This window comes from Pseudorca crassidens, chromosome 19 (genome assembly GCF_039906515.1).
Source record: "Pseudorca crassidens isolate mPseCra1 chromosome 19, mPseCra1.hap1, whole genome shotgun sequence".
NCBI classification, from domain to species: domain Eukaryota; kingdom Metazoa; phylum Chordata; class Mammalia; order Artiodactyla; family Delphinidae; genus Pseudorca; species Pseudorca crassidens.
Window position 1 is genome coordinate 546,450 of NC_090314.1, and position 27,162 is coordinate 573,611.

The following is a 27,162-nucleotide window of genomic DNA, read 5'->3' on the forward strand; positions in this document are numbered from 1 at the left end:
AAACGCATACGCCCTTTTTGGCCAACCAAGCAAGCTTGCAAAGGAAATCTGCACTACAATGAAGTCTCACTTTCCCCCGGTCAAAAGGGCCATCTGAAAAAAGTGTAAAATCCAGAAAGGCAGGACAGGCCATGGAGAACTGGGAGCCTTGTTATGCTGATGGGCGGGATGTAAATTGCCAACAGACACTCGGGAGAAGTGTATGGTGTTTCCTGAAACATCTAAAAAACAAAGCAACAGAGCCTAGGGCACTTCCACTTATGGTCCTATAGCTTAGGAAAATTAAAATCAAAAAGACACAGCCACCCCAAAGTTTGGGACGCCTCTGTTTACAAGAACCTCGTTTACAGTACAAGTTCAACATCGCAGAAAGCGAAAAATGGATAAAGAAGTTGTGGTATTTACTTACAAAGCAATATCACTCAGCAATGAAATCTATGTCATCAGGCCAGTAGCAGCATAATGAGTGGATTCAGGTATGATGATTCTAACTGAAATAAGTCACACAGAAAAAGAAACATCATAAGATATCACTAATACACGGAATGTGAACTTGGCTACACATGAACTGAATTACAAAACAGAACAGGGTCTCAAGTTTAGAAAACCAACTTATGCTTCCTTAAGGGGGAAAGTGAGTTTGGGTGCTTCATAAAACCAGAGTTTGAAATTAGCACAGATACCATTCAATAAGCCAAATATGTAATAGACAAGACCTACCCCTTGCTCAACAAAATGGACTCAACAATGAGGTATCACCTCACACCTGATAGAATGGGCATCATGAGAAAATCTACAAACAAAAATGCTGGACAGGGTGTGGAGAAAAGGAACCCTCTTCCACTATTGTTGGGAATATAAATTGATACAGTCACTACGGAGAACAATATGGAGTTTCTTTAGAAACTAACAATAGAATTACCATATGATACAGCAATCCCAGTACTGGACATATACCCAGACAAAACCATAAATCAAAACGAGACATTCACCGCAATGTTCATTGCATCACTATTTACAATATCGAGGTAATGGAAGCAACCTAAATGCCCACAGACAGACGAATGCATAAAGCTGTGGTACATATATAAAATGGAATATTACTAAGCCATGAAAAGGAATGAAATTGGGTCATTTGTAGAGACGTCGATGGATCTAGAGACTGTCATACAGAGTGAAGTAAGTCAGAAAGAGAAAAACAAATCTTGTATATTCATGCATATATGTGGAACCTAGAAAAACTGTACAGATTAACCATTTTGCAAGGCATAAATAGAGCAACAGATGTAGACAACAAATGTATGGACAACAAGGGGGGAAAGCTGTTGGGGGGGTGGTGGTGGGAGGAGTTGAGAGACTGGGATTGGCATGTATACATTTATATGTATAAAATAGATAACCAATAAGAACCTGCTGTATAAAAATATAAAATAAAATTCAAAATTAAGAAGAAATAAAATTTAAAAAATAAAACAGAAAAAACAATTATTCCCTTCACATACATGTATTTATATGAATAAATTATTTCCATGCTTATATCTGTAAATACAAAAAAAGAGGAATAAAATCTACCTTGAAGCAAAAACGAAAAAGAGAAAAAAAACACAGAACCCACCAGTTCCACAGAAGGAAACCGTATCAGGGCACTTGCTCCAGTTGTAAACAATTCTGAAGTTGGCCAGTGGTGGGGAATCGTCTCCCATTCAGCCAGCAGCCCCCACGCAACAAGCGTCCTCATTGCAAAGCTGGGGCACCGTGCCGAGGCATCTGTGAGTAAACGTGAGCTGAGCCCCAGGCCAGTTGCTGCTGAACTATTCCCACCCGTCCCAGGTAAAACACCTGAATATATACAAGGACTTGAAAGCCTAGAGGAAGGGCCATAGAGCCACATGAGTGACAGCATGCCGGCCGATTTGGTGCCTGCAGGCCAGCCAGGATGGTCCTGGCCCTGGGTGCTCTTCTGGAAGATTTCCATTTCCCTGCCTGAGATACCCGTCCTGTCCCTGCCCCCACTGCTTTTTTCCTTCCTCACCTCTGCCCAGGGAGAAATTCCAGCAGCAGGTATGGGTGACACATCCTCTTCTTTAGCAGGTGGCAGCCTGGCAACTGCTGCAGAAAGTCCAGCAGAGCCCCACTCACACTGGGCCACCCACAAAGCCGTGGCCTCTCACTCCCTCCCACCAGCCCAGCCCCGAGACTGCTGACAGGGCAGAGAAAATGGCGTCAGGCACGGCTGCAGGGGCTCTTGCTGCCTGGAGTGGTATTTATATTGATCTCAACCCAGGCACACCTGGGGAGGGCTGGCCCGCACGGTAAGGCTGCCCAGGTCAGCCAATCATCACCCCTCAGGGGCTCACAGTTGCAGAAAATGGAACTTGCTGAACCGGCCAGGTCCAAGGAACAGGTGTGGGCTCCTGAGAGTCAGGATAGACAAGGAGCTGCAGCTTTGGCTTGTTTTCTAATCATTTTATCTGGCCCATGAGTGGGAGACAACTTCAAGAAAACCCTCTCCTTATGAGAGGAACCCAGGAGTCAGGGAGAGGAGGGGTGGGTGGTGGTTGGAGACAGAGGCCTGGTGCCCCGGGTGCAGTGGAAGTCTCTGGAAGACCAGGTGGAGGGAGGCCGCACAGAGTGATGCCCAGGGTCACAGACCTGTCACAGCTGCTGTTTGTTAGTTCAAGTCCTGCTCTGAGGTGCTCTGTGTCAGCTCTGAGCGACAGGTGAGCTGGGGGTGCTCTGCAATGAGGGCTATGTGCACGGTTCCTGTGTGCCCAGCCCTGCCACGGTACCTGCAAGGGTAGCTCTGTATCCTGGGAGGGGCCTGACCACGAGAGCCCCGTGGGCTGGGGTGGGGGTGGGGTACCTGCCCAGGTGAGCTCCATATTCTGGGATTGGTCTGACCACGAGAGCCCCATGGGCTGCTGGGGACCTGGTAAAGGATGTCAGGACAGTCAGTGAAGCCACCGAGGATATACCTCCAGTTGCTCCTAATTCCTACACCCTGCTGGTCATTCTACCAACCACCAGGACATGGTATTCTGTATTAGTCTTCAATGATGCCTTCTTTTGTATTCCATTAGTCCCAGAGTCACAAGAAATTTTGGCTTGTGAGTGGCAGAACTCAACATACAACTAAAACAATACTTCCGGGCCGTCTTGCCCCAAGGGTGCAAAAATTCCCACACCATCTTTGGGGAAAGCTTAGCTAAAGACCTAAAAGTTCTACCTCTGGAAAAGGAAACCCTCCTTCAGTACGCAGACGACATTCTGATCGCCAGCCCTACTAAGGAGGCCTCTGAACTACCAAGCCAATAAAGGATAGAAGTTGTCCAAGAAAAAGCTCAAATATCACAGACTGCGGTGACCTGCCTGGGCTTCATTCTCACAGAAGGTCGGAGAAGCCCATCCCAGGAAAGGGAAGAAACCATTTGCAGCCTTACCCCTTTCTAAAACTAGAAGACAGCTTAGGGGTTCCTGGGGAGGCCAGGGTTTGCTGCTTCTGGATCCCTAACTACAGTCTACTAGCTGGGCCTCTATATGAAACACTGAAAGGAAAAGATGATGATCCTTTTGAATAGAATCCAGAAGTGGCCTTTCAAGAATGGAAAGAGCAGTCAATTCAGACCCTTGCCCTGGAACTCCCTAATTTAGCTAAACCCTTTGACCTTTACATTCCCGGTGAAAGGTGAATCGCCATTGGAGAATTAGTGCAAAAACTGGGACCACTTGAAATGGAACAATGCAAGAATGCCATCCAGATAGGATAAACTACGGTCACCAAGGGGCTTGGCCCACTGCCGCATCTGGCCAAGATACTGGCGGTATCTAAAAACCTGGAAATCAGCAGCCCAAAAGGCCACCTCCCTCCTAAGGGAAAAGGACCCCACGTGGTGATCCTAACCACCAACCATGCCCTGAAGTTGCAGGGTTCGCTCCGTGGGCACACCGACCTCGAGTGAGGAGGCCCTCCAACTCCAACATCCAGAGAGATAACCGGGGGCAACAGGGCACCATGACGATTCGTGTGAACATCACTTGACCTGGAGTTTCTCTCATAAAACAACAAGAGTGTGTCCCAAAAGAGCAGACTACTGCTTGCAGGACTTACTGCACCCAGAGGGGAGCTAATAATCTTGGCGGGGGAACCGTATATCACACTGTCACCATAGAAAAGCCTACAGACACCGTGATGATGGTGGCCAATAAGACCGGCTGGACTCCTGTTTACTTCAAAAGGCTGTTGACTCAGTGGTCATCATGGTCCTTGATCACCACTGACCCTGGACTGTCTGGGAGTTGAGCGGGCAGGGCTCTGACACCTGGTGCTGTTTGTACGTTAATTCAGGGGCCTAATTGAAGAAAGCGCAGACTACTGGTCAGAGCATCTAGGCTGGCAGAAACGGTCAGCCTAAGGTGGCCGAACAAATGTGGGGCGGGGTGAAACCGGCCCCCACAGCGTCTCTGCACATCTCTTTCCTGGACCCTTAAAGGTCATTAGAATCTATAACACTTCCAATGCTGGTGCTCAGGTGGACGAGCAGGGAGGCAGGGGACCTGGGGACAATCAACGTCACCTGGAGGCTGCTGGGGAGAAGCTCTGACCCTCGCCCCCGGGTATTAGGGCTCCCAACTCAGCACTCAGCAGTTACAGAAGAAGTGTCTGCACCCTCAGCACTCCAAGAATGAGGAACGGGACAAAAGGCAGAGGAGGGGTTTGTCCCCAGCAAAGCCCATTAAAAATCCCTGGGAGATAAAAATAGAATCTGGGCAATAAAGTCAAGTCTAACCTTTTTTATCCTTTGTGCTTTGTCTAATTTCACGTGCTCCTAGGGTCCCGCATGCAGAGGTTCCACACCCAGCACTTCAGACCAGATTTCCTAGTGCAGAATGGCTGGGTCGACACCTCAGCTCCTGGGGCCCAGTGCAGACTCCGCCATATAGAGCCTGAGCTGCAGCCAACCTGGCCCTCGAGAGCTCCCCCCCCTCCCTCCCACTGACTCTGACAGGATCTCTACACAGCAGCCCAGCCCACAGCCCACGGGGTAGTGCATGCTCTCACCTCTCCATTCTCTGATCAAAATATAAAGTTTCCTTTGCTTGTGAACCAAACTCAGTCTCGATCTGTTGGCCCCAATGACACTGGGCAGGGGGACACTTGTTGGGGTCCACTCTGGAGGATCAGTAACAGAAATTGAGACTATTGTAACCTCAATGAACAGATGTGTGAGCCAAACTGTAGTTAACATAGAACAGTGTATAAGGCTCGGGTAAAATAAGATGTTTCTAACACTTCCATTTGATATTTCCATCACTTTATTATAAGCAAGTTCAGTGAAAAGGTTTGTCTTATTTGTCAGGTCAATATTAGAGAAACGAAGTGATTTCTTTCCAAGGATGTACATCTAATAATCTTGGTTAAAGCTTCAATCTTGTTTTAAATGCTTTTCCATTGAAAATGATACCTCTCTTTCAGCTCCCCCATTTCTGAGAAGTATAAAATCTTATAATTTATTATTACCAAAGGGGAAAGGTGGGAGGAGGGATAAATTAACAGTTTGGGATTAACACATACACACTGCTATGTATAAAATAGATCATCAACAAGGAACTACTGTATAGCACAGGGAACTACACTCAACATTTTGCAATAACCTATAAGGGGAAATAATCTGAAAAAGAATAGATATTTTTATTGACATCATCTATCAATGACAGTTAAAGTGTAACCTAAGGGAAGCTGGTGGTGAGTGCTTCTGACCCTGAAGACTTCAATCATCTAAAGTTTGGACTCTGCCTACTTCCCAAGGCCCTTAATGAACATATGTGTAGCCGTAGCTTAAAAAATTCCCCAGTTTGGGTTTCGGGGAGACACTGATTTTGAAAAAGCCCTGGTGTTCTCCTTACATGAATGGGACTCTTCCTACTGCTAAAACATGTCTGTCACACCCAGAGGATGGTATACCGTCTGATCGGGAAGAGTTTGGAAAAGGCATCTCATCTCCTCATCTCCTGGTGCTCGGGTTCACCCCTCCAGCGTCTTTACTAACAGTCTCCCCACTTGGAGATGTCAGCACTGTCAACATCCTGTTGCGTACAGTTTGGAATTTGTCCAGAGGATGAAGTGGAAGGATGAGGAACAATGAGAGACAAGTCCTAGGTGTTCAGACAGGCACATGTCACTCTAATTTCCAATCAGGAAGACGAATTGACCAAAGGCTAGGGTTGCCCATGGAAACAGTATAGGGCTTGAGGAAATCCCGCTGCTTTGTGGCCAGTTCCCATAAACACAAGTTGAACAATGGAACTCAGGGGCAGTAAAATTCACAAAACTGCAGAGTTGAAAATATCCATCACTGAAAAATGTCTTGAGGAAAGTCAGAGAAAAGGACTTGTAAGCAAGGGAGAATGGCAGGAAAGGGATTTGAGGAGGTAGAAAGGACTCGCCATTAAGCACAAGAAAAGGAGCTGAACATTGCCAACATTGCAGTTGGCCAAAAAGGGTGTATGCGTTTTTTTCTGTATATATTCAAGAAAAGGGCATACACTTTTTTAGCCAACCAAACAGGTGGGCACTGGAAGTCAATACTACAAAAGATATCACTTCGCATCAGTCAGAAGAGCCATCCTCATAAAGCGTAAACAACAGAAATGCAGGACAGGGCAAGGAGAAGAGGGAGCCCTGTGAGACTTATAGTGGAAATGTATATTGCCAACGGCCATTCTGGAGAAGAGTATTGTGTTTACTAAAGCATCTAAAAAATGAGCTACAGAGCATAGGGCACTTGCACTCATGGGCGTATATCTTGAGAAAAACAAAAATCGAGAGGACACAGGCACCCCAATGTTTACCCCCTCTCTGTTTAAAAGATCCTCGACTAGGATATAACTTAAATGTCTCTGGAGGGAAAAAATGGGTAGAGATGTGGTACTTAGGTAGAGTGGAATATTATTCAGCCTGGAAATCAATGAAATATGGCCAGTTGTAACAACTCCGGAGGAGTTACGTATGATCTTTCTAAGTGACATAATTCAAAAAGAAAAAGACACATATCATAAGATATCACTTAAAGGTGGAATCCAAAATGGCTACACATGAAATAAATTACAAAACAAAAACATAGTCAAATATGTAGAAAACACGCATAAGGCTGCTAAACGGGAAAGGTGGGGAGGGGTGAGGCATCACCCAGGAGGTTGAAATTAGCAAAGATACCATTCCAAATACCAAACTGATAATCAACAAGGCCTACACGGTAGCTAAAAGAACTGCACTCAGCACACTCAAGTCACCGGAAAAGAATATATACGACTGGTAAGAATCTGAAAAAGAATTTACTGATGTCTCTCTGTACGTGAATCAAGTGGATGTACAGCAGCAAGAAACAGAGCTTTGAAAATCAGCTGTAACCAATATAGTAATAAATTGAAAAAAATAAACGACAGAGAGACAGAGAAAACCTCTTACAACTTTTCCTCAGGGCCGGTGATGCAACATGGATTGAACACATCTAGACCCACAGCAGGATGAGACATAAGGCTGGAAACTGTTTGCGCTAAGAGAAATGTGAGGTTGGGTGAGGAAATGCACACCCTTTAAAGTAATACTACCTGGTACCCATTCAATGGGTCCCAAATATGCAGGTTCAAGGGATCTTCCTACAGCTAAAACATGCATGGAAAACCCAGAGGACTGTACACCATGTGATCGGGAGATGTGTCTAAAATGCAGCTCATTTATCCTCTCCTGGTGCTCCTGTTCACCATTCCAGCCACGTTACTTAGAATCTCCCCACTTGGAGAATCAGCACATTTCAACTTCTGTTTCACACATTTTGCAAATTGTGAGGAGGATGAACGGGGAACCAATGAGAGAATAGTTGTAGGGGTTTGGACGGGCACATATCACTCTAATTTCCCATTAAGAATAAGAATTGAAAAAAGGCTCAGCCCGCCTCGCCCGAGCCAAAATAGGGCCTGAAGCAATCCTGCGGGTTTGAGGCCAGCTCACAAAAGAGCAACTTAAAAAATGGAGCTCAGGGTCACTGCAATTCACAAACCTGCAGAGTTATAAATGAAAACTAACGTCCAAAAATATGTTGAGGTAAGGCAAAGAAGAGGATCTGAATGCAAGACAGAATTGCAAGAAACAGATTTCAAGAGATAGATTGGACTCGTCTTTAAAGCACATGAAAAGCGGCAGAATTTCGACAATGATGCAGTTGGCCCAAAAGGGCGTATGCGTTTTTTCCTGATTATATCCAGGAAAAAACGCATACGCACTTTATGGGCAACGAAGCAAGCAAGCAATGCAAATGTGCACAACAAAGAAGTCTCATTTCCCACTGGTCAAAAGGGCCATCCTAAAAAATTGTAAAAACCAGAAATGCAGGACAGGCCATGGAGAACAGGGAGCCTTTATACGCTGATGGGCAGTGTGTGAACTGCCGAGAGCCACTCTGGAGAAGTGTATGGTGGTTCCTAAATCATCTAAAAAACAGAGCTACAGAGCATAGGACACTTCCAATCATGGGAGTATATCTAGGGAAGTCTAAAAATCAACAAGACACAAGCACACCACAGTTTAGGGCTACTCTGTTTACAAGAACCTCAACTTCAGTATACCTTAAATATCCCAGGAAAGAGAACAATGGATAAAGAAGATGTGGTACTTACGTACAATGGAATATCTCTTCACCATGAAATCAATGTAATAAGGCTAGTAGAAGGATAAAGAGTGGATTTAGGTCCGATAATACTACTTGAAATAAGTCAAACAGAAAAAGAAACATATCATAAGATATCACTTATAGAGGGAGGGTAAATATGGCTGCACAAGAAATGAATTACAGAACAGAACAGTGTCTCACATTTAGAAAACACACTTATTTCAGCTTAAGGGGAAAGGAGAGGTGGGGTGATGCATAAAACCAGAGTTTGAAATTAGCACAGATACCGTTCAATAAACCAAATAGATATTAGACAAGATCTACACCTTGTTCAATGAACTGGCCTCAACACACCCTATACACCGCAGAGAAATATATCTGAGTAATAAGAATCTTAAAACCCATGTATTGATATATCTCCATAAGGGAATCAAGTGTGTGCAGAGTGGCACAAACACAGCAGTGAAAATGAGCTAAACCCCATTATAGAAATAAATTTTAAAAACAAAACGCAGAAACAATGAAAGAGAGAAAAATTCTTACAAAATTCGCTCAGGGGCTGTGATGCAACCTGGATTGACCACATATAAACCCACAGCTGGATAAGACATAAGGCTGGACACTTGGGGCTGAGAGGATTGGTGAGCTTTGGTGAGCAACTGCCGAAAGTTTAATGCAATACTTCATGCTACTCATTCCAAGGGTCCCAACACTCCAGGTTGAAGGGAATCTTCCTACAGCTAAACCATGCTTGGGAAACCCAGCGACTGGTATACCATGTGATCGGGAAAGGTTTCTAAAACGCACCTCATTTTTCCTCTCCTGGGGCTCCGGATCGACATTCCAGCCGCTTTACCAAAAATATCCCCACATGGAGAGTCAATGCCTTTAAGTTCTGGTATCGCACAGTCTGCAGTTAGTGCGGAGGATGAATGGGAATAGGGGGAACCAGTGAGAAACTAGCTGTAGCGGTTTCAATGGGCACATGTCACTCAAATTTCACATCAGTAAGAAGAATAAACCAAAGGCACAGCAAGTTGCCCCAGAAGAAGAATAGGGCCAGAAGGAATCCTGTGGTTATGAGGCAAGATCACAAAAATAAGAGCTGAAAAATGGAGCTAAGGGCCACTGCAATTCAAAAACCTGCAGAGTTATAAAGGCCAACTATTTTCAAAAAATATATTGAGGTAAGGCTATGAAGAGGCATTGAAAGCAAGGCAGAATTGCAGGAAAACGATTTCAGGAGGTAGACTGGAATTGCATTTAAAGCATAGGAAAAGAGGCAGAACGTCCACAATGATTCACTTGGCCAAAAAGGGCGTATGCCTTTTTTCCTGAATTTATTCAGGAAAAAAGGCATACGCCCTTTTTGGCCAACCAAGCAAGCTTGCAAAGGAAATCTGCACTAAAATGAAGTCTCACTTCCCCCTGGTCAAAAGGGCCATCTGAAAAAAGTGTAAAATCCAGAAAGGCAGGACAGGCCATGGAGAACTGGGAGCCTTGTTATGCTGATGGACGGGATGTAAATTGCCAACAGCCACTTGGGAGAAGTGTATGGTGTTTCCTGAAACATCTAAAACACAAAGCAACAGAGCCTAGGGCACTTCCACTTATGGTCCTATAGCTTAGGGAAATTAAAATAAAAAAGACAGAGCCACCCCAAAATTTGGGACGGCTCTGTTTACAAGAACCTCATTTACGGTAGAAGTTCAATATCGCATAAAGTGAAAAATGGATAAAGAAGTTGTGGTACTTACGTACAATGCAATATCACTCAGCAATGAAATCTATGTCATCAGGCCCGTAGCAACATAAAGAGTGGATTCAGGTATGATGATTCTAACTGAAATAAGTCACACAGAAAAAGAAACATCATAAGATATCACTAATACACGGAATGTAAACTTGGCTACACAGGAACTGAATTACAAAACAGAACAGGGTCTCAAATTTAGAAAACCAACTTATGCTTGCTTAAGGGGAAAGGTGAGTTGGGGTGCTGCATAAAACCAGAGATTGAAATGAGCACAGATAAAGTTCCTTAAGCCAAACATGGAATAAACAAGAGCTACTCCTTGCTCAACGAAATGGACTCAACACCCCATATTAAACGCCTAAGAATGTACCTGACTAGTAAGTATCTTAAAACCTATGGATTGCTATGTCTCCGAAAGAGAATCAAGCATGTGTACAGGGGCATAAACACAGCAGTGATAGGATTGGAGAGATTCGGTGAGCAAATGAAGACCCTTTGAAGTCATATTGCATGGTACCCATTCCACGGGTCTCAACTCTCCAGGTTTAAGGGATTCTTCCTTCAGCTAAAACATGCATGTGGAACCCAGAGTATGATCAACCGTGTGATCGGGAGACGTGTTCAAATATGTCTCAGTTCTCGTCCCCTGGTACTCGGGTGCAACATTCCAGACGCTTTACTAACACTCTCCCGACTTGGAGAGTCAGTCCCTTTAACCTCCTGTTTGGCCCAGTTTGCAATTTCTGCGGAAGATGAACAGGAATAGGGAGAACCAATGAGAGACTAGCTGGAGGTGTCTGGACGGGCAAATTTAACTCTCATTTCCCACCAGGAAGAGGAATTAACCAAAGGCTCAGCGTGCCGTGCCGGATCCAGATTAGGGCCTGAAGCAATCCTGTGGTGTTGCGGCCAGCTCAAAAGAAAGCGAGTTGAAGAAAGGAGCTCAGGGGCACTGTAATTCACAAACCTGCAGAGTTATAAATGACAGCTATTGTCCATAAATATACTGAAGTAAGGCTGCCAAGAGGACTTGAAAACGGGGCAGAATTGCAGGAAACCGATTTCAGGAGGTAGACTGGAATTACATTGAAAGCATAGGAAAAGAGGCAGAACGTCCACCATGATGCACTTGGCCAAAAAGGGCGTATGCGTTTTTTCCTGAATATATTCAGGAAAAAATGCATACGCCCTTTTTGGCCAACCAAGCAAGCTTGCAAAGGAAATCTGCACTACAATGAAGTCTCACTTCCCCCCGGTCAAAAGGGCCATCTGAAAAAAGTGTAAAATCCAGAAAGGCAGGACAGGCCATGGAGAACTGGGAGCCTTGTTATGCTGATGGGCGGGATGTAAATTGCCAACAGACACTCGGGAGAAGTGTATGGTGTTTCCTGAAACATCTAAAAAACAAAGCAACAGAGCCTAGGGCACTTCCACTTATGGTCCTATAGCTTAGGGAAATTAAAATCAAAAAGACACAGCCACCCCAAAGTTTGGGACGCCTCTGTTTACAAGAACCTCGTTTACAGTACAAGTTCAACATCGCAGAAAGTGAAAAATGGATAAAGAAGTTGTGGTATTTACTTACAAAGCAATATAACTCAGCAATGAAATCTATGTCATCAGGCCCTTAGCAGCACAATGAGTGGATTCAGGTATGATGATTCTAACTGAAATAAGTCACACAGAAAAAGAAACATCATAAGATATCAGTAATACACGGAATGTAAACTTGGCTACACAGGAACTGAATTACAGAACAGAACAGGGTCTCAAATTTAGAAAACCAACTTATGCTTGCTTAAGGGTAAAGGTGAGTTGGGGTGCTGCATAAAACCAGAGGTTGAAATGAGCACAGATAAAGTTCCTTAAGCCAAATATGGAATAGACAAGAGCTACTCCTTGCTCAACGAAATGGACTCAACACCGCATATTAAACGCCTAAGAATGTACCTGACTAGTAAGTATCTTAAAACCTATGGATTGCTATGTCTCCGAAAGAGAATCAAGCATGTGTACAGGGGCATAAACGCAGCAGTGATAGGATTGGAGTGGTTCGGTGAGCAAATGAAGACCCTCTGAAGTCATATTGCATGGTACCCATTCCACGGGTTTCAACTACCCAGGTTTAAGGTATTCTTCCTTCAGCTAAAACATGCATGTGGAACCTAGAGAATGATCAACCATGTGATCGGGAGACGTGTTCAAATATGTCTCAGTTTTCGTACCCTGGTACTCGGGTGCAACATTCCAGACGCTTTACTAACACCCTCCCGACTTGGAGAGTCAGTCCCTTTAACCTCCTGTTTGGCCCAGTTTGCAATTTCTGCGGAAGATGGACAGGAATAGCGAGAACCAATGAGAGACTAGCTGGAGGTGTCTGGACGGGCAAATTTAACTCTCATTTCCCACCAGGAAGAGGAATTAACCAAAGGCTCAGCGTGCCGTGCCGGAACCGGATTAGGGCCTGAAGCCATCCTGCGGTGTTGCGGCCAGGTCACAAGAAAGCGAGTTGAAGAAAGGAGCTCAGGGGCACTGTAATTCACAAACCTGCAGAGTTATAAATGACAGCTATCGTCCAAAAATATACTGAAGTAAGGCTGCCAAGAGGACTTGAAAGCGGGGCAGAATTGCAGGAAACCGATTTCAGGAGGTAGACTGGAATTGCATTGAAAGCATAGGAAAAGAGGCAGAACGTCCACAATGATGCACTTGGCCAAAAAGGGCGTATGCGTTTTTTCCTGAATATATTCAGGAAAAAACGCATACGCCCTTTTTGGCCAACCAAGCAAGCTTGCAAAGGAAATCTGCACTACAATGAAGTCTCACTTCCCCCCGGTCAAAAGGGCCATCTGAAAAAAGTGTAAAATCCAGAAAGGCAGGACAGGCCATGGAGAACTGGGAGCCTTGTTATGCTGATGGGCGGGATGTAAATTGCCAAAAGACACTCGGGAGTAGTGTATGGTGTTTCCTGAAACATCTAAAAAACAAAGCAACAGAGCCTAGGGCACTTCCACTTATGGTCCTATAGCTTAGGGAAATTAAAATCAAAAAGACACAGCCACCCCAAAGTTTGGGACGCCTCTGTTTACAAGAACCTCGTTTACCGTACAAGTTCAACATCGCAGAAAGTGAAAAATGGATAAAGAAGTTGTGGTATTTACTTACAAAGCAATATCACTCAGCAATGAAATCTATGTCATCAGGCCCTTAGCAGCACAATGAGTGGATTCAGGTATGATGATTCTAACTGAAATAAGTCACACAGAAAAAGAAACATCATAAGATATCAGTAATACACGGAATGTAAACTTGGCTACACAGGAACTGAATTACAGAACAGAACAGGGTCTCAAATTTAGAAAACCAACTTATGCTTGCTTAAGGGTAAAGGTGAGTTGGGGTGCTGCATAAAACCAGAGATTGAAATGAGCACAGATAAAGTTCCTTAAGCCAAATATGGAATAGACAAGAGCTACTCCTTGCTCAACGAAATGGACTCAACACCGCATATTAAACGCCTAAGAATGTACCTGACTAGTAAGTATGTTAAAACCTATGGATTGCTATGTCTCCGAAAGAGAATCAAGCATGTGTACAGGGTCATAAACGCAGCAGTGATAGGATTGGAGAGGTTCGGTGAGCAAATGAAGACCCTTTGAAGTCATATTGCATGGTACCCATTCCACGGGTTTCAACTACCCAGGTTTAAGGTATTCATCCTTCAGCTAAAACATGCATGTGGAACCTAGAGTATGATCAACCATGTGATCGGGAGACGTGTTCAAATATGTCTCAGTTTTCGTACCCTGGTACTCGGGTGCAACATTCAAGACACTTTACTAACACTCTCCCGACTTGGAGAGTCAGTCCCTTTAACCTCCTGTTTGGCCCAGTTTGCAATTTCTGCGGAAGATGGACAGGAACAGGGAGAACCAATGAGAGACTAGCTGGAGGTGTCTGGACGGGCAAATTTAACTCTCATTTCCCACCAGGAAGAGGAATTAACCAAAGGCTCAGCGTGCCGTGCCGGAACCAGATTAGGGCCTGAAGCCATCCTGCGGTGTTGTGGCCAGCTCAAAAGAAAGCGAGTTGAAGAAAGGAGCTCAGGGGCACTGTAATTCACAAACCTGCAGAGTTATAAACGACAGCTATCGTCCAAAAATATACTGAAGTAAGGCTGCCAAGAGGACTTGAAAGCGGGGCAGAATTGCAGGAAACCGATTTCAGGAGGTAGACTGGAATTGCATTGAAAGCATAGGAAAAGAGGCAGAATGTCCACAATGATGCACTTGGCCAAAAAGGGCGTATGCGTTTTTTCCTGAATATATTCAGGAAAAAACGCATACGCCCTTTTTGGCCAACCAAGCAAGCTTGCAAAGGAAATCTGCACTACAATGAAGTCTCACTTCCCCCCGGTCAAAAGGGCCATCTGAATAAAGTGTAAAATCCAGAAAGGCAGGACAGGCCATGGAGAACTGGGAGCCTTGTTATGCTGATGGGCGGGATGTAAATTGCCAACAGACACTCGGGAGAAGTGTATGGTGTTTCCTGAAACATCTAAAAAACAAGGCAACAGAGCCTAGGGCACTTCCACTTGTGGTCCTATAGCTTAGGGAAATTAAAATCAAAAAGACACAGCCACCCCAAAGTTTGGGACGCCTCTGTTTACAAGAACCTCGTTTACAGTACAAGTTCAACATCGCAGAAAGTGAAAAATGGATAAAGAAGTTGTGGTATTTACTTACAAAGCAATATCACTCAGCAATGAAATCTATGTCATCAGGTCCTTAGCAGCACAATGAGTGGATTCAGGTATGATGATTCTAACTGAAATAAGTCACACAGAAAAAGAAACATCATAAGATATCAGTAATACACGGAATGTAAACTTGGCTACACAGGAACTGAATTACAGAACACAACAGGGTCTCAAATTTAGAAAACCAACTTATGCTTGCTTAAGGGTAAAGGTGAGTTGGGGTGCTGCATAAAAACAGAGATTGAAATGAGCACAGATAAAGTTCCTTAAGCCAAATATGGAATAGACAAGAGCTACTCCTTGCTCAACGAAATGGACTCAACACCGCATATTCAACGCCTAAGAATGTACCTGACTAGTAAGTATCTTAAAACCTATGGATTGCTATGTCTCCGAAAGAGAATCAAGCGTGTGTACAGGGGCATAAACGCAGCAGTGATAGGATTGGAGAGTTTCGGTGAGCAAATGAAGACCCTTTGAAGTCATATTGCATGGTACCCATTCCACGGGTTTCAACTACCCAGGTTTAAGGTATTCTTCCTTCAGCTAAAACATGCATGTGGAACCCAGAGTATGATCAACCGTGTGAACGGGAGACGTGTTCAAATATGTCTCAGTTTTCGTACCCTGGTACTCGGGTGCAACATTCCAGACGCTTTACTAACACCCTCCCGACTTGGAGAGTCAGTCCCTTTAACCTCCTGTTTGGCCCAGTTTGCAATTTCTGCGGAAGATGAACAGGAATAGCGAGAACCAATGAGAGACTAGCTGGAGGTGTCTGGACGGGCAAATTTAACTCTCATTTCCCACCAGGAAGAGGAATTAACCAAATGCTCAGCGTGCCGTGCCGGAACCAGATTAGGGCCTGAAGCCATCCTGCGGTGTTGCGGCCAGCTCAAAAGAAAGCGAGTTGAAGAAAGGAGCTCAGGGGCACTGTAATTCACAAACCTGCAGAGTTATAAATGACAGCTATCGTCCAAAAATATACTGAAGTAAGGCTGCCAAGAGGACTTGAAAGCGGGGCAGAATTGCAGGAAACTGATTTCAGGAGGTAGACTGGAATTGCATTGAAAGCATAGGAAAAGAGGCAGAACGTCCACAATGATGCACTTGGCAAAAAAGGGCGTATGCGTTTTTTCCTGAATATATTCAGGAAAAAACGCATACGCCCTTTTTGGCCAACCAAGCAAGCTTGCAAAGGAAATCTGCACTACAATGAAGTCTCACTTCCCCCTGGTCAAAAGGGCCATCTGAAAAAAGTGTAAAATCCAGAAAGGCAGGACAGGCCATGGAGAACTGGGAGCCTTGTTATGCTGATGGGCGGGATGTAAATTGCCAACAGACACTCGGGAGAAGTGTATGGTGTTTCCTGAAACATCTAAAAAACAAAGCAACAGAGCCTAGGGCACTTCCACTTATGGTCCTATAGCTTAGGGAAATTAAAATCAAAAAGACACAGCCACCCCAAAGTTTGGGACGCCTCTGTTTACAAGAACCTCGTTTACAGTACAAGTTCAACATCGCAGAAAGTGAAAAATGGATAAAGAAGTTTTTGTATTTACTTACACAGCAATATCACTCAGCAATGAAATCTATGTCATCAGGCCCTTAGCATCACAATGAGTGGATTCAGGTATGATGATTCTAACTGAAATAAGTCACACAGAAAAAGAAACATCATAAGATATCAGTAATACACGGAATGTAAACTTGGCTACACAGGAACTGAATTACAGAACAGAACAGGGTCTCAAATTTAGAAAACCAACTTATGCTTGCTTAAGGGGAAAGGTGAGTTGGGGTGCTGCATAAAACCAGAGATTGAAATGAGCACAGATAAAGTTCCTTAAGCCAAATATGGAATAGACAAGAGCTACTCCTTGCTCAACGAAATGGACTCAACACCGCATATTAAACGCCTAAGAATGTACCTGACTAGTAAGTATCTTAAAACCTATGGATTGCTATGTCTCCGAAAGAGAATCAAGCATGTGTACAGGGGCATAAACGCAGCAGTGATAGGATTGGAGTGGTTCGGTGAGCAAATGAAGACCCTCTGAAGTCATATTGCATGGTACCCATTCCACGGGTTTCAACTACCCAGGTTTAAGGTATTCTTCCTTCAGCTAAAACATGCATGTGGAACCTAGAGTATGATCAACCATGTGATCGGGACACGTGTTCAAATATGTCTCAGTTTTCGTACCCTGGTACTCGGGTGCAACATTCCAGACGCTTTACTAACACCCTCCCGACTTGGAGAGTCAGTCCCTTTAACCTCCTGTTTGGCCCAGTTTGAAATTTCTGCGGAAGATGAACAGGAATAGCGAGAACCAATGAGAGACTAGCTGGAGGTGTCTGGACGGGCAAATTTAACTCTCATTTCCCACCAGGAAGAGGAATTAACCAAAGGCTCAGCGTGCCGTGCCGGAACCAGATTAGGGCCTGAAGCCATCCTGCGGTGTTGCGGCCAGCTCAAAAGAAAGCGAGTTGAAGAAAGGAGCTCAGGGGCACTGTAATTCACAAACCTGCAGAGTTATAAATGACAGCTATCGTCCAAAAATATACTGAAGTAAGGCTGCCAAGAGGACTTGAAAGCGGGGCAGAATTGCAGGAAACCGATTTCAGGAGGTAGACTGGAATTGCATTGAAAGCATAGGAAAAGAGGCAGAACGTCCACAATGATGCACTTGGCCAAAAAGGGCGTATGCGTTTTTTCCTGAATATATTCAGGAAAAAACGCATATGCCCTTTTTGGCCAACCAAGCAAGCTTGCAAAGGAAATCTGCACTACAATGAAGTCTCACTTCCCCCCGGTCAAAAGGGCCATCTGAAAAAAGTGTAAAATCCAGAAAGGCAGGACAGGCCATGGAGAACTGGGAGCCTTGTTATGCTGATGGGCGGGATGTAAATTGCCAACAGACACTCGGGAGAAGTGTATGGTGTTTCCTGAAACATCTAAAAAACAAAGCAACAGAGCCTAGGGCACTTCCACTTATGGTCCTATAGCTTAGGGAAATTAAAATCAAAAAGACACAGCCACCCCAAAGTTTGGGACGCCTCTGTTTACAAGAACCTCGTTTACAGTACAAGTTCAACATCGCAGAAATTGAAAAATGGATAAAGAACTTGTGGTACTTACGTACAATGCAGTATCACTCAACAATGAAATCTATGTCATCAGGCCCGTAGCAGCATAAGGAGTGGATTCAGGTACGATGATTCTAACTGAAATAAGTCACACAGAAAAAGAAACATCATAAGATATCAGTAATACATGGAATGTAAACTTGGCTCCACAGGAACTGAATTACAGAACAGAACAGGGTCTCAAATTTAGAAAACCAACTTATGCTTGCTTAAGGGTAAAGGTGAGTTGGGGTGCTGCATAAAACCAGAGATTGAAATGAGCACAGATAAAGTTCCTTAAGCCAAATATGGAATAGACAAGAGCTACTCCTTGCTCAACGAAATGGACTCAACACCGCATATTAAACGTCTAAGAATGTACCTGACTAGTAAGTATCTTAAAACCTATGGATTGCTATGTCTCCGAAAGAGAATCAAGCATGTGAACAGGGGTATAAACGCAGCAGTGATAGGATTGGAGTGGTTCGGTGAGCAAATGAAGACCCTTTGAAGTCATATTGCATTGTACCCATTCCACGGGTTTCAACTACCCAGGTTTAAGGTATTCTTCCTTCAGCTAAAACATGCATGTGGAACCTAGAGTATGATCAACCATGTGATCGGGAGACGTGTTCAAATATGTCTCAGTTTTCGTACCCTGGTACTCGGGTGCAACATTCCAGACGCTTTACTAACACCCTCCCGACTTGGAGAGTCAGTCCCTTTAACCTCCTGTTTGGCCCAGTTTGCAATTTCTGCGGAAGATGAACAGGAATAGCGAGAACCAATGAGAGACTAGCTGGAGGTGTCTGGACGGGCAAATTTAACTCTCATTTCCCACCAGGAAGAGGAATTAACCAAAGGCTCAGCGTGCCGTGCCGGAACCAGATTAGGGCCTGAAGCCATCCTGCTGTGTTGCGGCCAGGTCCCAAGAAAGCGAGTTGAAGAAAGGAGCTCAGGGGCACTGTAATTCACAAACCTGCAGAGTTATAAATGACAGCTATCGTCCAAAAATATACTGAAGTAAGGCTGCCAAGAGGACTTGAAAGCGGGGCAGAATTGCAGGAAACTGATTTCAGGAGGTAGACTGGAATTGCATTGAAAGCATAGGAAAAGAGGCAGAACGTCCACAATGATACACTTGGCCAAAAAGGGTGTATGCATTTTTTCCTGAATATATTCAGGAAAAAACGCATACGCCCTTTTTGGCCAACCAAGCAAGCTTGCAAAGGAAATCTGCACTACAATGAAGTCTCACTTCCCCCGGTCAAAAGGGCCATCTGAATAAAGTGTAAAATCCAGAAAGGCAGGACAGGCCATGGAGAACTGGGAGCCTTGTTATGCTGATGGGCGGGATGTAAATTGCCAACAGACACTTGGGAGAAGTGTATGGTGTTTCCTGAAACATCTAAAAAACAAGGCAACAGAGCCTAGGGCACTTCCACTTATGGTCCTATAGCTTAGGGAAATTAAAATCAAAAAGACACAGCCACCCCAAAGTTTGGGATGCCTCTGTTTACAAGAACCTTGTTTACCGTACAAGTTCAATATCACAGAAAGTGAAAAATGGATAAAGAACTTGTGGTACTTACGTACAATGCAGTATCACTCAGCAATGAAATCTATGTCATCAGGCCCGTAGCAGCATAATGAGTGGATTCAGGTACGATGATTCTAACTGAAATAAGTCACACAGAAAAAGAAACATCATAAGATATCACTAATACACGGAATGTAAACTTGTCTACACAGGAACTGAATTCCAAAACAGAACAGGGTCTCAAATTTAGAAAACCAACTTATGCTTGCTTAAGGGGAAAGGTGAGTTGGGGTGCTGCATAAAACCAGACATTGAAATGAGCACAGATAAAGTTCCTTAAGCCAAATATGGAATAGACTAAGAGCTACTCCTTGCTCAACGAAATGGACTCAACACCCCATATTAAACGCCTAAGAATGTACCTGACTAGTAAGTATCTTAAAACCTATGGATTGCTATGTCTCCAAAAGAGAATCAAGCATGTGTACAGGGGCATAAACGCAGCAGTGATAGGATTGGAGAGGTTCGGTGAGCAAATGAAGACCCTTTGAAGTCATATTGCATGGTACCCATTCCACGGGTCTCAACTCTCCAGGTTTAAGGTATTCTTCCTTCAGCTAAAACATGCATGTGGAACCCAGAGTATGATCAACCATGTGAACGGGAGACGTGTTCAAATATGTCTCAGTTTTCGTACCCTGGTACTCGGGTGCAACATTCCAGACGCTTTACTAACACTCTCCACACTTGGAGAGCCAGCGCCTTTAACCTCCTGTTTGGCCCAGTTTGCAATTTCTGCGGAAGATGAACAGGAATAGCGAGAACCAATGAGAGACTAGCTGGAGGTGTCTGGACGGGCAAATTTAACTCTCATTTCCCACCAGGAAGAGGAATTAACCAAAGGCTCAGCATGCCGTGCCGGAACCAGATTAGGGCCTGAAGCCATCCTGCGGTGTTGCGGCCAGCTCAAAAGAAAGCGAGTTGAAGAAAGGAGCTCAGAGGCACTGTAATTCACAAACCTGCAGAGTTATAAATGACAGCTATCGTCCAAAAATATACTGAAGTAAGGCTGCCAAGAGGACTTGAAAGCGGGGCAGAATTGCAGGAAACTGATTTCAGGAGGTAGACTGGAATTGCATTGAAAGCATAGGAAAAGAGGCAGAACGTCCACAATGATGCACTTGGCCAAAAAGGGCGTATGCGTTTTTTCCTGAATATATTCAGGAAAAAACGCATACGCCCTTTTTGGCCAACCAAGCAAGCTTGCAAAGGAAATCTGCACTACAATGAAGTCTCACTTCCCCCCGGTCAAAAGGGCCATCTGAAAAAAGTGTAAAATCCAGAAAGGCAGGACAGGCCATGGAGAACTGGGAGCCTTGTTATGCTGATGGGCGGGATGTAAATTGCCAACAGACACTCGGGAGAAGTGTATGGTGTTTCCTGAAACATCTAAAAAACAAAGCAACAGAGCCTAGGGCACTTCCACTTATGGTCCTATAGCTTAGGGAAATTAAAATCAAAAAGACACAGCCACCCCAAAGTTTGGGACGCCTCTGTTTACAAGAACCTCGTTTACAGTACAAGTTCAACATCGCAGAAAGTGAAAAATGGATAAAGAAGTTGTGGTATTTACTTACAAAGCAATATCACTCAGCAATGAAATCTATGTCATCAGGCCCTTAGCAGCACAATGAGTGGATTCAGGTATGATGATTCTAACTGAAATAAGTCACACAGAAAAAGAAACTTCATAAGATATCAGTAATACACGGAATGTAAACTTGGCTCCACAGGAACTGAATTACAGAACAGAACAGGGTCTCAAATTTAGAAAACCAACTTATGCTTGCTTAAGGGTAAAGGTGAGTTGGGGTGCTGCATAAAACCAGAGATTGAAATGAGCACAGATAAAGTTCCTTAAGCCAAATATGGAATAGACAAGAGCTACTCCTTGCTCAACGAAATGGACTCAACACCGCATATTAAACGCCTAAGAATGTACCTGACTAGTAAGTATCTTAAAACCTATGGATTGCTATGTCTCCGAAAGAGAATCAAGCATGTGTACAGGGGCATAAACGCAGCAGTGATAAGATTGGAGAGGTTCAGTGAGCAAATGAAGACCCTTTGATGTCATATTGCATGGTACCCATTCCACGGGTCTCAACTCTCCAGGTTTAAGGTATTCTTCCTTCAGCTAAAACATGCATGTGGAACCCAGAGTATGATCAACCGTGTGAACGGGAGACGTGTTCAAATATGTCTCAGTTTCCGTACCCTGGTACTCGGGTGCAACATTCCAGACGCTTTACTAACACCCTCCCGACTTGGAGAGTCAGTCCCTTTAACCTCCTGTTTGGCCCAGTTTGCAATTTCTGCGGAAGATGAACAGGAATAGCGAGAACCAATGAGAGACTAGCTGGAGGTGTCTGGACGGGCAAATTTAACTCTCATTTCCCACCAGGAAGAGGAATTAACCAAAGGCTCAGCGTGCCGTGCCGGAACCAGATTAGGGCCTGAAGCCATCCTGCGGTGTTGCGGCCAGGTCACAAGAAAGCGAGTTGAAGAAAGGAGCTCAGGGGCACTGTAATTCACAAACCTGCAGAGTTATAAATGACAGCTATCGTCCAAAAATATACTGAAGTAAGGCTGCCAAGAGGACTTGAAAACGGGGCAGAATTGCAGGAAACCGATTTCAGGAGGTAGACTGGAATTGCATTGAAAGCATAGGAAAAGAGGCAGAACGTCCACAATGATGCACTTGGCCAAAAAGGGCGTATGTGTTTTTTCCTGAATATATTCAGGAAAAAACGCATACGCCCTTTTTGGCCAACCAAGCAAGCTTGCAAAGGAAATCTGCACTACAATGAAGTCTCACTTCCCCCGGTCAAAAGGGCCATCTGAATAAAGTGTAAAATCCAGAAAGGCAGGACAGGCCATGGAGAACTGGGAGCCTTGTTATGCTGATGGGCGGGATGTAAATTGCCAACAGACACTCGGGAGAAGTGTATGGTGTTTCCTGAAACATCTAAAAAACAAGGCAACAGAGCCTAGGGCACTTCCACTTATGGTCCTATAGCTTAGGGAAATTAAAATCAAAAAGACACAGCCACCCCAAAGTTTGGGACGCCTCTGTTTACAAGAACCTCGTTTACAGTACAAGTTCAACATCGCAGAAAGTGAAAAATGGATAAAGAAGTTGTGGTATTTACTTACAAAGCAATATCACTCAGCAATGAAATCTATGTCATCAGGTCCTTAGCAGCACAATGAGTGGATTCAGGTATGATGATTCTAACTGAAATAAGTCACACAGAAAAAGAAACATCATAAGATATCAGTAATACATGGAATGTAAACTTGGCTACACAGGAACTGAATTACAGAACAGAACAGGGTCTCAAATTTAGAAAACCAACTTATGCTTGCTTAAGGGGAAAGGTGAGTTGGGGTGCTGCATAAAACCAGAGATTGAAATGAGCACAGATAAAGTTCCTTAAGCCAAATATGGAATAGACAAGAGCTACTCCTTGCTCAACGAAATGGACTCAACACCGCATATTAAACGCCTAAGAATGTACCTGACTAGTAAGTATCTTAAAACCTATGGATTGCTATGTCTCCGAAAGAGAATCAAGCATGTGTACAGGGGCATAAACGCAGCAGTGATAGGATTGGAGAGGTTCGGTGAGCAAATGAAGACCCTCTGAAGTCATATTGCATGGTACCCATTCCACGGGTTTCAACTACCCAGGTTTAAGGTATTCTTCCTTCAGCTAAAACATGCATGTGGAACCTAGAGTATGATCAACCATGTGATCGGGAGACTTGTTCAAATATGTCTCAGTTTTCGTACCCTGGTACTCGGGTGCAACATTCCAGACGCTTTACTAACAGCCTCCTGACTTGGAGAGTCAGTCCCTTTAACCTCCTGTTTTGCCCAGTTTGCAATTTCTGCGGAAGATGAACAGGAATAGCGAGAACCAATGAGAGACTAGCTGGAGGTGTCTGGACGGGCAAATTTAACTCTCATTTCCCACCAGGAAGAGGAATTAACCAAAGGCTCAGCGTGCCATGCCGGAACCAGATTAGGGCCTGAAGCCATCCTGCGGTGTTGCGGCCAGCTCAAAAGAAAGCGAGTTGAAGAAAGGAGCTCAGGGGCACTGTAATTCACAAACCTGCAGAGTTATAAATGACAGCTATCGTCCAAAAATATACTGAAGTAAGGCTGCCAAGAGGACTTGAAAGCGGGGCAGAATTGCAGGAAACCGATTTCAGGAGGTAGACTGGAATTGCATTGAAAGCATAGGAAAAGAGGCAGAACGTCCACAATGATGCACTTGGCCAAAAAGGGCGTATGCGTTTTTTCCTGAATATATTCAGGAAAATACGCATACGCCCTTTTTGGCCAACCAAGCAAGCTTGCAAAGGAAATCTGCACTACAATGAAGTCTCACTTCCCCCCGGTCAAAAGGGCCATCTGAAAAAAGTGTAAAATCCAGAAAGGCAGGACAGGCCATGGAGAACTGGGAGCCTTGTTATGCTGATGGGCGGGATGTAAATTGCCAACAGACACTCGGGAGAAGTGTATGGTGTTTCCTGAAACATCTAAAAAACAAAGCAACAGAGCCTAGGGCACTTCCACTTATGGTCCTATAGCTTAGGGAAATTAAAATCAAAAAGACACAGCCACCCCAAAGTTTGGGACGCCTCTGTTTACAAGAACCTCGTTTACAGTACAAGTTCAACATCGCAGAAAGTGAAAAATGGATAAAGAAGTTGTGGTATTTACTTACAAAGCAATATCACTCAGCAATGAAATCTATGTCATAAGGCCCTTAGCAGCACAATGAGTGGATTCAGGTATGATGATTCTAACTGAAATAAGTCACACAGAAAAAGAAACATCATAAGATATCAGTAATACACGGAATGTAAACTTGGCTCCACAGGAACTGAATTACAGAACAGAACAGGGTCTCAAATTTAGAAAACCAACTTATGCTTGCTTAAGGGTAAAGGTGATTTGGGGTGCTGCATAAAACCAGAGATTGAAATGAGCACAGATAAAGTTCCTTAAGCCAAATATGGAATAGACAAGAGCTACTCCTTGCTCAACGAAATGGACTCAACACCGCATATTAAATGCCTAAGAATGTACCTGACTAGTAAGTATCTTAAAACCTATGGATTGCTATGTCTCCGAAAGAGAATCAAGCATGTGTACAGGGGCATAAACGCAGCAGTGATAGGATTGGAGAGGTTCGGTGAGCAAATGAAGACCCTTTGAAGTCATATTGTGTGGTACCCATTCCACGGGTTTCAACTACCCAGGTTTAAGGTATTCTTCCTTCAGCTAAAACATGCATGTGGAACCTAGAGTATGATCAACCATGTGATCAGGAGACGTGTTCAAATATGTCTCAGTTTTCGTACCCTGGTACTCGGGTGCAACATTCCAGACGCTTTACTAACACCCTCCCGACTTGGAGAGTCAGTCCCTTTAACCTCCTGTTTGGCCCAGTTTGCAATTTCTGCGGAAGATGAACAGGAATAGCGAGAACCAATGAGAGACTAGCTGGAGGTGTCTGGACGGGCAAATTTAACTCTCATTTCCCACCAGGAAGAGGAATTAACCAAAGGCTCAGCGTGCCGTGCCGGAACCAGATTAGGGCCTGAAGCCATCCTGCGGTGTTGCGGCCAGGTCACAAGAAAGCGAGTTGAAGAAAGGAGCTCAGGGGCACTGTAATTCACAAACCTGCAGAGTTATAAATGACAGCTATCGTCCAAAAATATACTGAAGTAAGGCTGCCAAGAGGACTTGAAAGCGGGGCAGAATTGCAGGAAACCGATTTCAGGAGGTAGACTGGAATTGCATTGAAAGCATAGGAAAAGAGGCAGAACGTCCACAATGATGCACTTGGCCAAAAAGGGCGTATGTGTTTTTTCCTGAATATATTCAGGAAAAAACGCATACGCCCTTTTTGGCCAACCAAGCAAGCTTGCAAAGGAAATCTGCACTACAATGAAGTCTCACTTCCCCCGGTCAAAAGGGCCATCTGAATAAAGTGTAAAATCCAGAAAGGCAGGACAGGCCATGGAGAACTGGGAGCCTTGTTATGCTGATGGGCGGGATGTAAATTGCCAACAGACACTCGGGAGAAGTGTATGGTGTTTCCTGAAACATCTAAAAAACAAGGCAACAGAGCCTAGGGCACTTCCACTTATGGTCCTATAGCGTAGGGAAATTAAAATCAAAAAGACACAGCCACCCCAAAGTTTGGGACGCCTCTGTTTACAAGAACCTCGTTTACAGTACAAGTTCAACATCGCAGAAAGTGAAAAATGGATAAAGAAGTTGTGGTATTTACTTACAAAGCAATATCACTCAGCAATGAAATCTATGTCATCAGGTCCTTAGCAGCACAATGAAGTGGATTCAGGTATGATGATTCTAACTGAAATAAGTCACACAGAAAAAGAAACATCATAAGATATCAGTAATACACGGAATGTAAACTTGGCTACACAGGAACTGAATTACAGAACAGAACAGGGTCTCAAATTTAGAAAACCAACTTATGCTTGCTTAAGGGGAAAGGTGAGTTGGGGTGCTGCATAAAACCAGAGATTGAAATGAGCACAGATAAAGTTCCTTAAGCCAAATATGGAATAGACAAGAGCTACTCCTTGCTCAACGAAATGGACTCAACACCGCATATTAAACGCCTAAGAATGTACCTGACTAGTAAGTATCTTAAAACCTATGGATTGCTATGTCTCCAAAAGAGAATCAAGCGTGTGTACAGGGGCATAAACGCAGCAGTGATAGGATTGGAGAGGTTCGGTGAGGAAATGAAGACCCTTTGAAGTCATATTGCATGGTACCCATTACACGGGTCTCAACTCTCCAGGTTTAAGGTATTCTTCCTTCAGCTAAAACATGCATGTGGAACCCAGAGTATGATCAACCGTGTGAACGGGAGACGTGTTCAAATATGTCTCAGTTTTCGTACCCTGGTACTCGGGTGCAACATTCCAGACGCTTTACTAACACCCTCCCGAATTGGAGAGTCAGTCCCTTTAACCTCCTGTTTGGCCCAGTTTGCAATTTCTGCGGAAGATGAACAGGAATAGCGAGAACCAATGAGAGACTAGCTGGAGGTGTCTGGACGGGCAAATTTAACTCTCATTTCCCACCAGGAAGAGGAATTAACCAAAGGCTCAGCGTGCCGTGCTGGAACCAGATTAGGGCCTGAAGCCATCCTGCGGTGTTGCTGCTAGCTCAAAAGAAAGCGAGTTGAAGAAAGGA

General features: G+C 44.2%; 1 long non-coding RNA gene across 1 annotated transcript in view; it reads right to left on the minus strand.

Moving 5' to 3' along the window:
• Nucleotides 1-406: 406 nt before the first annotated feature.
• The window catches only part of LOC137211681 (uncharacterized), a 166,514-nt gene continuing 139,758 nt past the window's right edge, over nt 407-27,162 (minus strand). The window contains exons 2-3 of the long non-coding RNA XR_010937177.1: nt 5,060-5,170; nt 407-491 (exon numbers count right to left, since the gene is read on the minus strand). This is a non-coding gene — a long non-coding RNA (uncharacterized lncRNA). The remainder of the gene's footprint in view (nt 492-5,059; nt 5,171-27,162) is intronic.